The 19,728-nt window shown below is 39.7% G+C and overlaps 1 pseudogene; it reads left to right on the plus strand.

The window, feature by feature from the left end:
* The first annotated feature begins 174 nt into the window (after positions 1-174).
* Positions 175-18,432, plus strand: LOC100724498 (olfactory receptor-like protein OLF3; annotated as a pseudogene).
* The last annotated feature ends 1,296 nt before the right edge of the window (positions 18,433-19,728 follow it).

Raw genomic sequence — 19,728 nt, forward strand, 5'->3', positions numbered from 1 at the left:
GGACGCTGATGCCAGGCGTTTTAGCCAGGACAACTTCACTGGTGAATGCACATATGTCAGACTGGAAAAACAAAGAGACATGATGTTATGAGGAGACATGGCACTGTCATATTTAAGGACTCAGGTGAGGTAGAGAGAAAGGTGCCTTTGATTTAGACATGTTATTCTATCAGGATGACGTTGAGGTAGGATTATTATCATAGTGAGGTAGAATTCTGAAAAATAAGTGTGAGGTTAGAAGGAGTGAAATTATGAGAGGTGATTACTTCCCCATCTGAAAGCATAAAAGTTACAAGGGGAGGTGTGTAAAACTTGTCTCCCGTCTAGGAGTTGAGCTGAAAAAATAGGGGGAGCAGGGGAGACGGTGGCTGTACCAGTATAGGGAAGGTAAGGGCTTAGGTTTTCAGGGATGTCACGTTTAACCAGACAGCCAAGGGTAGAAAGAACCACGACAGTTATCACATAGAACATTATGAAGATGATCTTATGCATGATGTGGGAGTCTCTAGGAAAGACTGTGAAGAGTCCTGCTGTAAAAATGATCATTAATAGAAATAAGAGATTAGGAACCAAATTGGATAACAAAACATGACTTAGCCTGTTAACTGTGGCTGTGAGGCCTTCGTGAAATGGAGATGGGTGGGTGACAGAAGATGAGATGACCACTCAGAATGATCAGATTTAGGGCTGGAAGGGCACCTCTTAGCCTGAGTGATGTGAAACCGGGATGGGAGTTCAGCAACTTTGACCACTATAGGGGTAGCCAAGTATACCAGGTAAGGGCCACTCCACCTTGGTTGTAGTCCTGTGGATTTAGAACATTTGAGATAAATTAGATCTCCTGGGGATATGGGAGGATCTGGTTTGGCCTCTCCAGAGGGTTGTGGAAGGCAGAGATCAGCATGTTGTCGCAACAGGTGTTGGAGGAAGGAGAGGACTGGGACATAGTCAGCCAGGGGAGGGAGATTTTGGGGAGTAGGAAGATTGTGGAGTAAGAATGGCCTGCCATACATAAGTTCAAAAGGACTTAAGAAAGTAGTAGCCTGGGGAAGTGTTCTGAGCTTGGCTAAGGCTAAGGGCAAAAGTTGAGGCCAAGGTTGGTGTAGTTCTAAAGTCAGTTTTGTAAGGTGTGTCTTTATGAGGCCATTTGCCTTTTCTACTTTTCCTGAGGATTGCGGATGGTATGGGATGTGTAGGTGCCAGGTGATGTGTAAGCTTGAGGATACTTGTTGAGTGATCTGAGAAATAAAGGCAGGACCATTATCTGACTGAATACTCTGAGGTAGACCAAACTTTGAAAAGATTTCTTGTAATATGATTTTGGTAACTACATCAGCAGTTTCCCTGGTTGTGGGAAAGGCTTCTTTCTATCCATCCTGAAAAGGTACAAACAAAGGTGAGAAGATATTTGAGTCTTGTGGCGGGGCTTGTGTGTAAAATCTATCTGCCAGTCCTGACCAGGAGTGTGTCCTTGAAACTGATGGGTAGGAAAGGAAAGGGGTGCCATGGGTCCCTGAGGAGAGGTTCTGGCACAGAGATCACAGGTGTGAGTAATCTTAAGAATGATAGCTTTTACAGAAGTGTGTGTGACTATTGGGGCTAAGAGTTTGTATACGGCCTGTGATCCTATATGAAAACAGTTGTGTAAGTCAGTGATGATATCTGAGGCCTGTTGATGTGGGAGAATAAGTTTAGATCCCTGGAAAATTCATCCCTGAGTGTTTTGTGTGTAACCTGGTTTTTGAAGTAGCTGTAACTGTTCTGGTGAATAATCGGGCTGAGGTAGACTGTTTGGGACTAACGGGAGAAGATGAGAAGGGCAGGGCCCTTGTGCAGCTAACTTGGCTTGTGAATCTGCAAAGGCATTGCCTTGAGCAATAGGATCTGTAGAGTTTTGGTGTCCTCTGCAATGAACAACTGCTGCCTGCTTTGGAAGTTGGGCTGCCTCTAGAAGTTTAAGGATAAGGGGAGCATTAATAATGGGGGTTCCTTGAGTGGAAATAAAACCCTGTTCTTGCCAGATAGAGGCATGAGAGTATAAAATGCTAAATGTATACTCTGAGTCAGTGTATATATTTATAATCTTGTCTTTTGCTAGTGTAAGGGCCCTTGTAAGGGCAATAAGTTCTGCCCTCTGGGAAGAGTTTCCAGGTGGCAGTGGATTTGCCTCTATAACTTTTGACTGGTTAACTATTGCATATCCTGCCTTCTTTTGGTTGTCTGTGTTTGTTGAACTGCCATCTATGAACCATGTGTCAAAGGCCAAGGAAAGAGGTGTGCTACTGATGCGAGGGAAAGGGGTGGGAGTCATCTGTAAAAACTCTATACAGTCATGGTGAGGATGGCCCTCTGAGGTGGGAGTAAGGTGGCTACATGAAGACGACCACTAGTTGCAATAGAGATGCAAGGGTCTTGAGAGAGAGCTAAGTGTACCTGTTGAAGGTGAGAAGGGGTCATTAGGGCAGGGTGCACCTTATGTGAGATAAGGTCATGTAGGTGATGAGGTGAGTGTACTGTAAAAGATTGTCCTAATGTAAACTTTTTAGCTTCCTGTGTCAGGAGGGCTGCAGCTGCAAGAGCTCGGAGACAAGGAGCCCATCCTTTTACTGTGTGATCTGTTTTGACAAGTAAGCTACTGCTTGAAAAGAAGGTCCTTTTTTGTGTCCTAGTACACTGTAGCATTGTGGCCCTGACAAGTAGTGTATAGGATGAAAGGTTGGGTGGGATCAGGAAGGGTAAGAGCTGGAGCTTTTAGGAGAGCCTCTTTTAATTTTTGAAAGGAGGCATATATGGGCCTAGTAGGATCCAGGGGTTCTGATAAGGGACCCTTAGCGGCCTTGTAGAGGGATTGAGCTAGGGCTGCAAAGTTAGGAATCCAGAGACAAAATAAATTAGCTAAACCTAGGAAAGATGTAACCTGCTGTTTAGTTGTGGGCACCTGGAGATCATGAAGAATTGCCTTACGATCTGAGGTGATGGAGCGAGTGGTGGGGGTGAGAGTGAGATCTAGGTATTTGACTTTTGGGGAGTCTATCTGGGCTTTAGCAGGAGACACCCTTATCCATGACTAGCAAGGGAATTAAGAAGACTGCTGAGTGGTGTATGGTTAACATATAGGATGGAGAACATAATAGGAGGTCGTCTATATATTGAAGAAGAACACTAAGTTTGAGATCAAGTTCTGTGAGGTCAGTAGCGAGAGCCTGACTAAAGAAGTGGGGACTATCTCTGAACCCTTGGGGGATCACTGTCCAAGTAAGTTGTTGAGACCTAAGAGTGTCTGGGTCAGTCCATGTAAATGCAAAGAGGTTCTGGCAATCAGGGTGTAGGGGGATAGTGAAAAAGGCATCTTTAAGATCTGTAACTGTAAAGTGAGTAGTGGAGGGAGGGATATGAGAAAGCATGGTATAAGGATTTCGCACCACTGGGTGAGTTGGGGTAACAGCACTGTTAATTACCCTAAGGTCCTATACCAGGCGATAGGACTCATCAGGCTTGAGTACTGGGAGAATGGGAGTATTGTGGGGTGAATGGGTAGGTTTAAGGAAACCATTTTTTAAAAGCCACTTAATTATGGGTTTAAGTCCCCTTAAATGTTGGAGAGCTACGGGGTATTGGGGAACGCAGGGAAAAATTGAGGGATCCTTGAGGCGGATTAAAACAGGTGTGGCATGTGTAGCCAGAGTGGGATTGGATGTGTCCCAAACCATGGGGTCAACCAGAGAAGGAGGAAGAGGGGGGAATGGCTTTGCTATGCATTGTGAGGCTGTTTGGGGGATTAGAGCTGTGGGGAGAGAGAAAGTGAAGGAAAAAATAAGCTTTTGAAGAAGGTCTCTACCTAAAAGGGGTGTGGGACATGTTGGGATTACTAGGAAGCTATGAGTAAAGAAAAGAGCCTGGAATATACATGGGATAGGCCCAGTCTGCAAAGATTGATTCAGCTGGCCATCAACGCCCACAACAGAAATTGAAGACTTACCACAGGGTCCTGAAAATTCAGGAAGTACACTATAAGTCGCCCCTGTATCCACAAGCAGAGATATTATTTTGCCTGAGACCTCCAGTGAGACTTGGGGCTCTGACAAGTTTACCGGAGTAGGGGGCTCTAAGCCCCAAGCCCCATCAATTTTCTGCAGCAAGTCCTAGTCAGCGATGAATCTGGCATTGACGAAGTCTCTGTGAGGGCGAGGGATTAGAGGATGGCCTAGTTGCTCACTGGCATTTGGACAATCGCTCTTCCAATGCCCTTTAATGTTGCAGTATGGGCAGGGCCCAGGAGGAATGCCAGGGTTAGGGCAGTCTCTTGCCCAATGTCCTTGTTTGCTGCATTTGAAGCATGGTCTGGGGGGGACTCCGGCAGCCACACCTTGTTGTGGATTTTTTGTCTTGGAAGCTCCGAGTGCCACTGCTAAGAGGTCAGACTGATATTTAGCAAACTTTAATTTTTGAGCTTGCTTTTCCTCTTTTTGAAGCTTATCTCTATTGTTGAAGATATGGAAGGCTAATTTAAGTAGATCCCCTTGTGGAATTTGAGGGCCATGTTCAACCTTTTGTAATTTTGCACGAATATCAGGAGCAGACTGTGAAATAAAATAAGAGTTAACAATATATACACATTAGGATTAGTTTCCAAAATATTAGATTTTTGGGGGCTTAAATAAGATGCCTTTTTATTCTTTTTTAAATTTGCCTCTCTAAAGGTATAGATATAGAGTTGAAGGGAAGTGGGGTGGGAAGAACAGATCAAAGAGTCCTTTTTCTGTCCCCTTGTGCTGAGCCTGCACCCAGGCCTGTGTGCCAAGGGAGAATGCTGGGTGAGGCATCACGGAGGAGCCAATGGGCAAAAGTGCTGAGCTCCAGGTGATGGAAAGAACAGGCGGAAAGAGAACACCAGGAGTTCTGCCATTGCATCCTATGTGATACTTTCTATTGGCATCAAAATTTTTGGAGTGGAAAGGAGTCCCCTTTCAACACAGTACAAGACCAAAGGAAAGGACAAGGACTAAGAAATTCTGAGAAGTGAAAAATGAAAACCAAAGCATTATAGGAATTTTTGCCACCTTTGGTCTCGTAGCTTCTGTTATGGTTTGTGTCTGGATGTACCCTGAAAACCTCACACACTTTTAGCTGGGGCTTTTTTGGAGGCAGCTGAACTTAGAGTTTGTGAATGATTCAGAGCACCATATTGGGATAAAGAGTGCTGGGATTAAGGGTGACTGATTGCTGGGTCAGCCCACTGATTAGATTGGCACCTCCCTAATCCCACCAGTCTGGATACCATAAAAGGGGCAGGAAGGCTAGTTTCTACCTTTAGCTCTCCCTGCTTTTGCTGTCTTAGAGACAAAAACTCTTCTCTGTTCTGCAGCTCCAGTTTAAAATGTGCTTAGAGTAAGGTTCACCTTCAGACAATAACAAGAAGACAAATAACTGGAAGGTTTAAAAAGTAAGGTAGGGAAAGCGCACAAAAAGGACAGTTATGCCTGCAGAAGTCTCTTTCCTTCCTTCTGCACTGGGCTGGAAGTCCAGGGGTTTGGGACTTTGCTTTGGGGTGTTTCTGTTTCAGTGAGGTTTAAGGGCATATCTAGTAGAGCTTCCACACCCAGGAAAGTCATAGGACTGTGAAATAAATTATAAGATCATTTCAAATATTTTAGACTTGGTAAAATGTGCTTTATTTTGTCTGTTTATTTTTATTAGTAGAGGTTTGCAATCCATAATGCTTGTCTTTATCATGGGGAGTTGATACACGTACAGAGCTCACCTTAATTCTTCTCACCTCCCCTTCTCCTCCTTTTCCCTCTTCCTTCGCTCCGACTCTTGGTTCCCTCTTCATTTATATTTATCAAGCTCTTTCTTGGACATTGGTTTTGAAGTTTTTCTCTGCAGCACCATCACCAGCAGCCTCAGAAGCTGCTCCTTCCAACAGGCTGTTGAGAATGGATGTGAGTGGGTGTCAGGTGAGGAAGCATAAGGAGAAGCAAGGAGGGTTTTGTTCTCCATTAAAACGCATAAATACCATTTAATACTTGAAAGCTGAATGGCTTTTGGGAATGGAAAGAATTAGTCACGGCCAGGGCTGTGCAATGGCATTAGGAGGCCCTGCTCCCTGAGCATCTCTTTCCGTTTTAGGTGGGTGGCACCAAAGAAAATATTTCCTTTAGGCAAAGGAACTAAAAAGCAAACCAAATCTGTTTCAGTGATTTTCAAATGCTAAGCAGGGCAAATAGACCATGGCAATGGGAGAAGGGAAGCAGGAGATTTACACTAGTTTTCCACAGGGACTACTTTTGTTAGAAAATCTCAAAGCAGCTTCTTTACTTGGATGCATGGTAAGTAATGATCTGTTGACACTGTTCCACCTTAGAGCAAGTAGGCGCTCTGCTTAGGGGGCTGGGATTGGAGAGTGGGTTGCTTTCCATTGCAAGGATTACCTGATGGTCTGTTGCAGTGTGAGACAGAATGGATAGCTAGAGTAAAATAGAGGAATAAATGAAACATTAATGTTAATTTTTTCCATGAAGAATTTAAGGAAAAAGTAGCTACAGTAAATCTTTATTTCAAGTGCCAAAAAATCTAATATTAAATTTTGACTTTATTAAACATTTATTAATTATTTTATTAAAATATTATTAAATATTTACCTCTTCCTTTTTAAGCTTGCTATTTTTTTTTTTTTTTTTTTGGTCTTTTTCCTTTTTATTGGTACCGGGGATCAAACTCACGGCTGCCTGCTTGCAAGGCAGGCGCTTATGCCACTGAGCTAAATCCCCAGCTCTATAGCTTGCTATTTTAAAGATATACTTGCCAAAAAAGATATACTCACCATTTCTGCCTTATTAATTTGTTCAGAAACTTTTAAAAATTTTGTTTTGAAATAATTATGAATTTATAGGAAATTGCAAAAAGAAAATGTATTGTGAGGTCCTATGTATCTTTCCCTAACTTTACCAGTAGTAGTATCCTGTATAATTATAATACATATCACAATCAGAAAACATTCCTAAGGTCCGCAGAGCTCTTATAGATTTTGTCAGCTTTGTATACTTATTTATGCATATATGGCCTTATTATATGTGTAGATTTGTGTAACAACTATAATAATAATCATGATATAAGACTGTTTCATTGCATGATTTCCTTGTATCATCCCTTTATAGCCACAAAGGCCTCTAAAACATAATTTTTGCACATTGTGTACAGGTACTGATGTGGGCATTGGAAGTATATCAGTGAACAAGCAAAGATTCCTACTCTTTGAGAAGGCACCAGAAATCAACAATTTAAAACATGAGCTTTCACTGTTTGATCATTTTCTCAAGCCTATGTTTTGTAATCTGGGCAACTACTTTGAAGATAATAGGCAACACATTAACCATTGTTAAGCTCATATTATGTTGTTTTGAAATTCTATATCATTGTTTTTGTTCTTTTTTCTTTTAAAATAAAAATAAATCATAAATAAAAACCACACACAAGCACAGTAAAATATGAGATAATGAATTCTATACATGAAAATAAAATTTTAAAATAGTTACTATTTCTTGATTGTCATATAGCTTTAGCTCTTGGGCTAAGAATTTAACATGCATAGAACTGCTTTTACTTGTGGGAGACAACTCCAGTGACTCCCTTTGAATCCTAAACAGCTACTGTGACTTTGATGATTTGAAAACTCATTTCCTTATACTGATATGTAAAAGGCTAGCTACGGCATTTCCTTCTCTCTTCAATTGGCTCTAAGCATTGCAAATAAGGCTAGCCGAGGTGCTAATATGCAATCTCTATAGCCAACAGACAGTCCTGTTTCCTTGCATAGTGTTCTCTGTACAATACATATATGTACAGGATATGAGCACTTGGAGATGTCAGAGCAAATAGCTCCGGGAATGTCAGCTGGGTATGAACCTCAAGATAAGAGGCTATGACTCTTCAGGGCACAAGAGTTTGCATATCAGAAACCAAAGCAATAGCCCCCCAAAACAATTCCACTGCTACCTTAATGGATTATGTAAATTGATCCTTCTGCATATCTTTATCTCACAATTTACAGAGATGCCAATCTTGTGCTTTTACTCACATAAATGAGGGAGGTACTGTTCTTTGAAGATTACCTAGAAAAAAATGCAAGGTTACTACTGGATGTTAAATGATTCACTCAAGGCTGTAAAATTAGAAAGTGATACATGTAAGTCAATAATGTTTTCAAAAATATCAGCAAAAATATTATTACTGCTCTTTGTAAACATTAGTTTAAATTGCTCTATGTAATGTTTTTTGGTTGATACCCAGGTTCAAGATGAGCCAGGTAGTGTTCTGAAAAGCAGTTTCCTAAGCCTATGGTGCTAATGTGTGTCTTTTGTGACACTGACTGGACCTTCTTTTATTTCTTCTTAAAATTGGTCATATTTTCACGCCCCTTTGCATAGAAGAAAATTTTATTGTTTTTAGTGCTGGACTTTTTTTTTTTTGTATGTGCTGTTATAAATAATTATGATGATTCTGGGAGCAGCTAAATTACTTGGGATACATGTTATCTTTTTAGATCTTGTTTTACAAATTTGTTTGTCAAGACAAATCTTTGGGAAACATATTGACCACTGCTGAGGCCAGATGCCCTGAGTACTGTATCCAGAGTACTGTATCATGGGCTGTGACCTTCTTTCTGGTCACAGACAGGGAGCCGTGCTTTATAGTACAGTCAGCCTCCACTTCTGCAGATCTCTGTAGCCATGGATTTCAACCAGTGTGAGCTGGAAATACTAGGGAAAAAATTGTATCTTTACAGAGCATGTATAGATGCTTTTTCTTGTGATTGTTCCCTAGATAAGGCAATAGGAAAACTACTTACATGGCATTTACATTTATTGTCTATTATAAGTAATCTCAAGGCAAATTTAACTATATAGGAAGTGCCAGGTGCAGAGGCACATGCCTGTATCCCCAGCACTTGGGGGGCTAAGGCAGAAGGATCTTGAATTTGATCCTATCCTGGGCTACATAGCAGGGTCAAGGCCAATCTGAAGAAAATAAGTGACACTTAGTCACAACACAAAGTGGTGAACCACAACAATAACAAACCTCAAATCAACAAAAACCAAACAAAACAGGAATTTGGGAGTAGGTTATGTGCAATTATTCTGCTATTTTTTTCATGCTTATGTTTATCTGTAGTTTTGAAGTATTTTTTTTGTGGTTGTTGATAACCTTACTTTAACTAGGACTTGTGTTTAATACATAATCTTTACATTCCTTGTGGGAATTTGACACATGTACATAACAACTTTAATGCATTTAGATGAAAGACTTCAGCATCCATAGGTTGGGAGCCATGGAGCCCTTATATCACATACCATAAATAACTGGAGACTTGATCACATATGGAAATGTAAAGCTAAACTGGCAACACTTTTGTAAGAAAATATGGGAGGATGTCTTTAAGATCTTGAAGTACACAAAGACTTTTTGGAGAAGATATATTAGTGCTATTTATGAAAGAGAAATCATTTATTAGAAACTATCAAAATTCAAAACTTCTACTCATTGCAAGTAGCTGTTAAGAAAAAGAAATACAAGGTTGTGGTGGGATAAAGATATTTTCTATGTGACTCTGTATAAATCTATGCCTGTATTTACATTTCTGACAATAGAATATAAATATACCTAAAATATAATTGTAGCCCTAACAAATTAATTAACAAGCTCAATAAAAAAGGAAGAGGTTTAGATGGTCATTTTGTGAGAAAAAAAAATATAAAAGTCACATAGAAGCACAGCATGAAAAGATACTCAATGTCATTTGCCATCCAGGAAATACAAACTAATATCACAACACTGGGGACCCATGCCTGTCATGAAGTGCATGGAGATCATCGCAGGGCAATCACCAGCTCAGCGTGGGCAGTTTAGCAAGTTAGTGAGACCCTGTATCAAAGTTAAAAAAAAAAAAAAAAAAAGGCCTGGAATGTAGCTCAGTGCAAAGTCCCTTGGTTCATTCTCTACACTGAAAACAAAAACAAAAACAAAAAACCACAATGGGCCACAATTTCTACCTACCAGAATTACTGTATTAAAAGAAATCCAACTATATCATATGCATGCAAGTCTGTGGAACAACTTGAACTGCTTTGAACTGCTACTGGGAGTGTAAAATGGCACAGGCCAGTTGTAATGTCATTTAGCATGTTCCCCCAGGTCAGTTCTTGCCTGTTTCTATATATCTATATACATGTAGACAACACATGTAAATTCTAGGAACCAGTCATTCCCCTTGCAATATTTACCCCAAAGAAATTAAAGCATCTGTCTACAAAAAGACTGGAACAAGAATGTTTACAGCTACATTCCTCATACATTTACATAGCCACCAACAGGAAACAGATAAGTAATATGAGATGTGCTCCTGAATTAAAACATCCTGTGGTAATAAAAGAGAACAAGAGGCTGAAGGTACAGTGTGGATGATTTTTTGAGATCTCCTATTGGGTGATAAAAAAGGAAAATGTGTGTCATATTTTTACAAAAATGTATGAAGTATAAGAATAGGAAAACTAATATGAACTAAACAAAAACCAGAAGGTTGTGGTCTTTGTGGATTATTTTGTCTATAAAGGGGCATGAAGTACAAAGGGAATTTCTAGAGCTGGAAATCTTTTAAATTTTGTTTTGGGTGAAGAATATATAGTTCTATACAATATAAAATTTGTAGTCCTGACAGCGTGAATTCATTTACTTCATTCTATACAAGTTATATCTCACTTTAGAAAGTAATATGTATCCATGCCAGGTATGGTGGTGCACTCCCGTAATCCCAGCACTCAGAAGGCTGAGGCAGGAGGATTATTCACTGCAAGTTCCAGACCAGCCTGGGCTGCAAAGTGAACCCTGAACTGCATAGTGCAAAGACCAACCTGAACTGCATAGTGAGAACTTGTCTCAAAAAAGACAAAATAATAATAATAAGCATAATATGTATGTTGTCGGGAAACATTAACTAATGGTACTTTTATGAGTTATTGATGCACATTAGGTTAAAATGTTCAGATTAATCATATGTATAGTTGAGTCAATATTACACTCTAGATTTCTGAGTCTAGAGCTAATCTTCCAGATTTGTCATGATCCAAACCCTCTTTCTTAGTTATTCAAAAGCAAGATACTCTCACTATGTAATGGGTAATGTGTGAATATTTGAAATTGTTGTCTGGATTATTTTATTTTTGAATGGACTTGTAGTTTCATCTTAATTTTCCTTATTAGGTATACGATGGTTTTTTTTTTATTACCAAGTCCCTCATTCTGTGAATGAAAAAATTTAGAAAACAACAAAAAATACTGTAAAATTTGAGTGTTTTTAATTTTCACTAATATAGGCCATCATCTGTGACATGTATAAAAATGAGAAACATAGAAATAAATGCACAAAGCAAACACAGTTTAGATGATGTACATAGGTAAGTGTAGATTTTTTATATTTGACAAGTCTTATTTCTAGGACAATGTGGAAAATTTAAAAAAAAAACTTTATTTCTTCATTCCTCCATTACCATGTTATTGTGTCATTATGTAGGCCATGGATTTTCTAGGAGCTAGTGATTGCTGAGAGAATAAAACAAAGTAAAATCCTTTCCTCCACCCATTGGGAACAGATAGACACGCACAATAATAATTAAAGTGCATGCAAACTTTAGGATGTACAAGGAAGTAAAAAGTCTATAGAAAGAAATAAACTTAGAAAAGTCAGATTTGCCAGGGCTAGGCTGATTTTGATTATCGTGCTTTGGAAACGAATTTGGGAAAAACTTTAAAGGAGATGGAATGGATCTGCACAGTACAGAGGTCAGCAGTGCGGAGATTCTGAGCGCCTGCTGTGGAGTGAGAGTCAGCAGAGGCAGGTGTGAGGTGAAGGAGTGCACGCTGCTCACCAAGGGAAAAGCCCGACTCGGAAAGGAAGTTTACTGGTAAAAGCTAAATTGGTGCAACTCTAAATTCTTTCACTTTCCCCTCTCCCACCATCTTAATATTTCCTGAGTTCTTAGAACAACAAGTTAGATAGAATGGAATCTGCTAGCTTAAAAATAGTTTCTGAGTATTATGTTAAAATGTTTTGTTATTGAAGGAGTCAGACATTTAAACAGGGTTTCCATGGAAGTGGTATCATGAAAATTTGCACAAGCCATAGGCTAGTGATACTTTGAAACACATTGTTCCTATCATGTAGTACTTATGAACCTACATTCATCATGTAGGTCAATAGAGAAACTTTTGGTGAAAGAAAATTAATTGTATCTCATAACTTCAAATAGAAATAATGAAGGCCTTTAGGGTTGGAAAAAATTAGATGATCATTTTCCTTTTCCCTTTCTTCTTCTTCTCTTCTTCTTCGTCTCCGTCTTCGTCTTTGTCTTCCTCTTCTTCTTCTTGAGACAGGGTCTCTATATGCAGTTTAGGCTGGCCTTGAACTCATTTTGCAGCACAGGTTGGTCTCGAACTTGCAACCATCCTCCTATCTCACCCTCCCGAGAGCTTGGATTACAGGCATGTACTACCATGCCCAGTAGCTAGAAATCATTTTCAAGAATAATCTGCCTCTATATATCAGGAAGCTTCTTTTTGAGTCTCAGATGGTAGATCAAAAACAGAGACAATGGAAAGAGAGTGTGAGCCACTAGGATTTTCTTGGAGAAAAAAGGTAGGTGGAAAAGCAACCCAAATATATGTTTTTAATACTAACTCTAAATTCTTTAGCTAGGGAAGTTGACTTGGAGAGACAGAGAACTGTCTTTGGATACCATCCAGAGAAACAACTGTCAGTAGCCTTGAAGTCCTTATCCTACTTATCTGTGACGAGTCATTCTTTTATAGGGCAAACCTGAGGTAAATCTGCACAGAAAAGAAAGTCAGGTGATACGAATGCTTCAGAACACCAAATGTTAATTTTGGGACTCATTGTTTGAAGGTCTTTTCTTCATGTTTCCTTATGAGCTAAGTTTCTGGAGAAGAATCAGATGAATAAACAAAAAAAATAAAGCGATTTTTCTTCCTTCTGTTATAATTGGTAAATTTAAAAATGAAAAGAGAAATACAAGTTTACTGTGGCAGTTCTGTTACTTTCCAAGTGTTTGTAACTCATCATCAATTAGTACCCTAGTTGAAAGCAATAGATACAAACTTTAAGCATGGTATGCATTTTAGTAAAGGATGTTAAGTAGCTCAATTAACCTCTGAGAATCAGACATGGATTTGGCCAATGCTGAGAAAAATGTTCATAAATCATTCTGCATAATTGGTTCCATGAAGACATCACTGCAGTTCCCTCTGGGCCCAAGCAGTGCAGTGGGAGATGTAAACGTTCTCTGTGCTTTGAAAATCACTAGAAGTGTTATCATTCCCAATTGTGGAAACAGCTCCCGTGCAAGCCTCGCCAAGTTTAATTCTAGGCAGTTACTCTCTCTTTTCATCCTTAGTCCTTATGCCAAATTGTGGCAGGAAAGCATCTCGGTGAAGGAGCCTGCTCCCTGGTGCTGGGGATGCTGAGAATGTTTGAATGTGTCCTGATACTGGAGGCCTCAACCACGAAAGATGTAGACCCTGGGCAAAAAAATGGGTCATGATACACTCCTCTCCTCTGTCTACTGCAAATCAATGCATTTACTTGTTACTTTAACAATTCCTTCTCTTTAACATCCTCATTTCTGTGACTCTTCCTGTGTTCGCATAGTCTGTGACCTTTCTCTATACATCACATGATTTCTTCACCCAGAAGGCACCACTTTCTGGCAACACATTCAGTGATGTACATCAAAGGTTATAGCAGCACCTTGAGCCAAATCCCTCTCCAGGAGTCCCTTAATTTAGCCAAACTGAGAATCTAACTGAAATGACACAGCATTCAGTGTTAAACATAATAACTGTAGAAGTTTTTTTTTTTGTAACTGGCATCAGGTTGAAGAAGAATCTGTCTATAAATTTAACAAGTGTTTATTATAAGTGGATGTTAAATGATACACATCTGAAACAATCATGTATTTTTCATTAATCTGTTGATATGATGAACTGCATTGATTAATTTTCAAATACTCATTTAACTTCACAATCCCTGACTTACTCAATATTTTGTTCATGATTTTTGTATGTTTTGTTCTTCAAAGATTTTGAATTACAGTTTTTCTTTTCATGACTTTTCAGAGTCTTGTTTTTTTGGTATCATAATAATGTGTGCTTCATAGAATTCATTATTAAATGTTCCATGCTCTTCTGTTATGGAAGTGATTTTATAAAATTGTTTTGCTTTCCATCTGCTCGTTAAACCTCTGGGCTTAATTTGCCCTTTCTCTTCTTTCTTAAGTTGGAAATTACAATGACAGATTTGGGACCTATTTTCTTTTGTAATACATGCTTTTAATGCTGTATACTTCTCTCTAAGGAGCATTTTGTGTTCTCTCAGAAATGTTCATGTTTGCATTCATTTCTACTCAATTTAACAGTTTTAAAATTTCTCTTTAAATTTCCTCTGTAGCTCATGTATCACAAAGGAGCAGTTCGCTTAATTTGCTAATATTTGAATATTTTACATATGACATTCTGTTTCAAATTTCAACTTAAATTTGTGGAGAAAATTTGGTGGAGAATATGCTTTGTTATTAACTTCAAATTTTATTTCACATTTTTGAATACATTCTGCTTTGGTTAATGTTCTATGTATATTTGAATACACGTACATGGTCTACTGTTGAATGGGGCATTCATTAAATGACAAGTCAACTGGGCTGTTCAGTAGTGCTACAAGTTTTCTTTATCCTTACACATTTTATGCATAATTATTCTATTGATTACTCAGAGAGGCATGCTGAAGACTTCAACTGACAACACCATTTTATTTCTTCTGTCTTTCAGTAATTTTCACTAGCATGGAAGAAGGACTTATCTTCACGTGTTCTGCTTCTGTACATAGGGCTTCCCATGTCCCAGCTAACATTGTTTATAAGCCTAGCATGGAAGGACATGGAGCTCCAAGGATAAATAGCTATTCTTATTTAAACAAAAATCATAAAAAACTGTTATGGTTTATTTCTAAATGCTCCCCCAAAGCCTCATGGACTTATTGGTGGGTCTTTAGGAGGAAGGTTTGGATCATTGAGGCAGGATACTCACCAGGGGATTGGTCCACTGATGGATTTATAGCTAAATATGTAGTTGGAATGTGTGCTTGGGAGAGGTTGGCTGCTGGTAACTTTGAATCTTTTTGAAATTTCCTCTTTTCAGTTTTTGTGGGAGAGATAAAGATTTACATCATGCATGTTTGACTTTTTGACCATTCTGTTGCCTTATATGTTCTTGTTCCTTTTATCTTTCTAGCTTTTGCCTGTGATCTCATAAAAACACAGTAGGAAAATAGCTGCCCCTTAGCACTACAAGACTGAAGATTGTTTATTTTTTAAGATGGAGCTTTGTAGTAGAGTTTGGCTGAGTTGAGCAGGCGTTTGACCTCTTAGGTCAAAGATATTGAACCCATATGTTTTTCTAATCTCTGTGGATGTGGGAATCTCTATGCTGAGGCAGAATTGTTGGGTGGGCTTTTTGGCTGAGTGGAGCTGGTTTTTGACTTCCAGGGCTAGGTAGGGCTAGCCTCTATAATTCTGTGATATGTGCAGAAAACTGTGTCTCTTTGCCTGAACAATGTCTTTGGAAGGTTTGCTCTGAGGTTCAATAACTGGACTAGCTAGCTTCATCGATTTAAGCTAGGCTACACTTCCACTCTGCTTCTCCAGACAACCAGTTAAGCTTTGTGGAGGGACTATTACATTAGCTGGCACCACTGATTAGATGCCATAGCTAACAAAAATATAAAGGTAGCATCAAGATCTATGTGCTGGTAACTGTTTCATTGCTACCTCACCTTGGATGATCTAGCTATAACATTACCCTCAACATTCTCTGTAAGGTAAAACTGAAGTAGGCTTATAAGAAAACATCTTGAAATACCAGAGAGATTGGATGGCAAGAAATAAAATAATAAATATATTCAAGGTTGCAAAGGAAAAAAATGACATTATTGCTGGTGGGACTAGCTCTGTGTAACTAGAATAACTATTACGGAAATCAGTATGCAGATTCCTCAAAAAACTGAAAAATAGAAATTCCACATGACTCTCTTCCAGTTATTTTCATGAAAGAGTTAAATGTATCACTGATATATTACACTGATATATGCATACCCATGCATGACCATTCTTAACTGAATTTTGGAAGTGACCTGTATTTCCATCAAGAGATGAGTGGATAAAGAAAATGTAGTCCACATTGAAGCACTGTTGTGCAATACAGAAAGATAAATGTGAGTCATTTGTATTAAAATAGATGCACTTAGAGACCATAATGTTAAATGAAATAAACCAGTCATGCAGGCTTATATATCTCATAGTTTCTCTTACATGAGAAAAACACAAATTAAAATAAAAAGCAAGATAAAAAGATAGTAAGAAGTAAGCAGGCGGGTCTTTTTCAAGTAGGGGTGGGGAAAAAGAGATGAAAGAGGGGAGGGAAAGGGGTTAAAGAAAGGAATGAGGTGTTTTACATGGAAGGAGTTAGTTTTCTGTCACTATAAAAGAATTCCAGAGATAAGTGATTCAGTTTGGATTACTGTTTGGGAGTTTCCAGTCCATGATCGGTTAGTGGTATTGCTTGTTGGCTCTGATGTAGCAGTATATCGTGACAGGAGTATGTGATAGAGCAAGGCTGTTTACGTCATGAACCAGGGAGCAAAGAGAGAAAGGAGAGGGATAGCATCCAGGCACTCAATTCCAGTCTCTTAGGGAACTCCCAGGGCCTGTCTTTTAAAGATTTTCTACCTCCAAAGCAACCTGGAGAGCAAGCTGCTAAGACATTGATCTTTGGAAGACATTCAGGAACCAAAACACTCAGGATAAGTGGATGTTATGGTTTAGATATAAAATGTTCCCCCCAAAAGTTTCATATGTTCAGAGATGGAATCTTTGGAAAATAACAAGATCATAGGGGGCGCTATACTAGATTCATAACCGAATGTGCTGTTAAAACATGGGGCTAGTAAGTAGTAGATGTGTTCTTGACATTGGTTCCTCCCTTCTTTCCCTGCTTCCCGATTGACATGGGCTGAGCAGCTTCCTCCTGCTGTAACATTTCTGTCTTGGAGTTAGACTATAATGGATTGAATGCAGTGAGACAAAATAAACCTTTTAAGTTGCAGGTGATGGGTATTTTGTCTCAGCATAGGAAAGTGACGTATACACTTCAGCTTGGGACTTTCTGTCCCTCCACCTCACTGCCATCACAAGCACAAAGCCATTCTGCTCTGGATTTTGAGGAAAGTCAGAAAAGATACAGAGCTTTTTAAAATTGCACAATAAAATTCCTAGGCTTTCTTCACCTCCCTGAGTCCATATTTCATCTCTATTAAAGCACTACTATCTCTCTGATTAGCAGATAGATTATTTACTATAATTTAGCTCGTTCTGGGCCTGGTGAATCATTTGAAGCACTTGGCTAATGTTGAAAAGCCACATTTAGGAATATTCTTAAGAAGTTATTATTGAGGTTCTTTGACTCAGCAATTTATTTTTATGACTCTTTCTGCAAATTAATAATCCATGCCCTTCTAGGTGACCAGATGACCAGACGACCAGACATGGGTGAGTGAATTTATTCTTCTCGGCCTATCCAGTGACCGGGATATTCAAGTCTCACTCTTTGTACCTGGTGACAGTGCTGGGGAACCTCCTCATTGTTCTTCTGATCAGACTGGACAGCAGACTCCACAGCCCCAGGTACTTCCTTCTCACCAAACTGTCCCTGGTGGATGTCTTATGCCACCAGCATAGCCCCTTAGCTGTTGGTGCATTTTCTAGCAGAATATAAACCAGTCGCATTTGTGAGCTGTGCAGCTCAGCTGTTTTTCTCCCTGGCTTTGGGTGGGATTGATTTTTGTTCTCCTGGCAGTGATGGCTTATGACCGCTATGTGGCTGTGTATGACCCACTGAGGTACTCAGTCATCATACATTCAGGACTATGTACTAGATTGGCCATCACATCTTGGATTAGGGCTTTATAAACTCTGTCCTGCATACTGCGATTTCACTTCAGTTACCTTTGTGAACTAACAAGTATACTGATCATATATCCTGTGAATACCTAGCTGTGATCAGGCTGACCTGTGTGGACACCTCCTGCAGTGAAGTGGCCATTGTGATTTCTACATTGTCCTATTGGTGGCCCTCTTCTTCCTGGTTCTCTTGTCCTACATCCAGAGCATCTCCACCATCCTAAAGATCCAGTCCAGAGAGGGGAGGAGGAAAGCTTTCCACACCTGTGCCTCTCACCTTGCCATAGTTACCCTGTGCTATGGCATGGCTTCACCCACCTCCAGCCCCAAACCAGCCCCCTGTCCTTCAAGATAAGTTGATCCCTCTCTGCTATGCTATTTTGTTTTATTTTACTTTGAGGCAGGATCTCGATACATACTTCGGGCCGACCTTGAGCTAACTATATCTCACATTGGCTTTGAACTCACAACAATCCTGCTGCCCTGTCCCTGTGTACTGGGATTACAGGCAAGCCATAGTACACAAAGCCTCTGCTATTCCATTTTAATGCCCGGTTTGAAACCCAAGATTTACAGTCTAAGAATAAATAGGTGAAAGGGCCCTGACAGCAACTATTAACACAATGCCCTAGGTTAGCATCAAAACTGATAACTTGCTGGCCCATAAACATTACTAGAGAAAAGAGCTTTGTCTTGGTGTTCTCTACTCAACTCAGCATGACAGGCATTAGCTGAACAAGAGGCAAGGATGTGATATAATATGTACTGGTGAAAATATGTAGGAGGCTGAGGGATTGTGTGGATATGGATATGTTTTCATAAGTAGCATATTCAGTGGAGAAAAGCACTTATGTAATAGAAGCTTCCACACTTACTGAGTTTCACTTTTATTGTGTATAGCCATCAGTTTGTCCTAATGTTCATAACCATGCAGTTATGCAGAGATCTTATCTTGGAACTATTCTTTATTTGCCCACATTTTGAAAATGTTTTTGATGTCCTCAATGGGAACAAAATTCAACTTAGCATTTGAAGGCTCATTTAAAATAGTATCTTTCACTTCCAGGAGAACGTGGTGAACAGATAACAGCAGCTATAGAGGCTCTCTGAGTTAGCCAGCTTAGAATCCAGCAATGATATGGTGTGAGGAGTCCTAAGCAAGGGGAGATATACCCTGCCAACCCAGGAACGAACTAAATTCAGAGAAACAAACTGGAAATGCAATCCCAGTGCTATAACTGGAACAGATAAAATCTCAGTGTTGAAGCTGGAACCCATGCCTCTAGAAGCTGTGATTTAAATTTCCTGCTGCTGCAGCTGCGTCTGAATCAGCACAGCAGGGAGACAGACATGAAACCTCTGAGAGTGGGAATGGGCAAATGGAGTTGAGAGTGGGACTGGCGGGGAGCCCTGAATCAACCTGTGGTGAGTGAGTGGAACAGGGACCCTTCCATAGACTAGGAGGCTCCTACATAGGACATTCTGGGACAGGGAGGCTAGCTGGAACATGTTGCTGCAGTGACTTTAGTCAAGACCCAATAGGCTAGCCCAAACCAGAACCCAGCACCTGGGGGTGCACCCTAGCAGTGAAGCCTTCAGTAGGTTGACTGACCTGTAAGGGTGGACCCAGCAGAGGTTGCCCAGGTCTGTG

The sequence above is a fragment of the Cavia porcellus genome, unplaced genomic scaffold, assembly GCF_034190915.1.
Source record: "Cavia porcellus strain 051 isolate PalLab524CR breed Dunkin Hartley unplaced genomic scaffold, mCavPor4.1 scaffold_6, whole genome shotgun sequence".
Taxonomy (NCBI): Eukaryota; Metazoa; Chordata; class Mammalia; order Rodentia; family Caviidae; genus Cavia; species Cavia porcellus.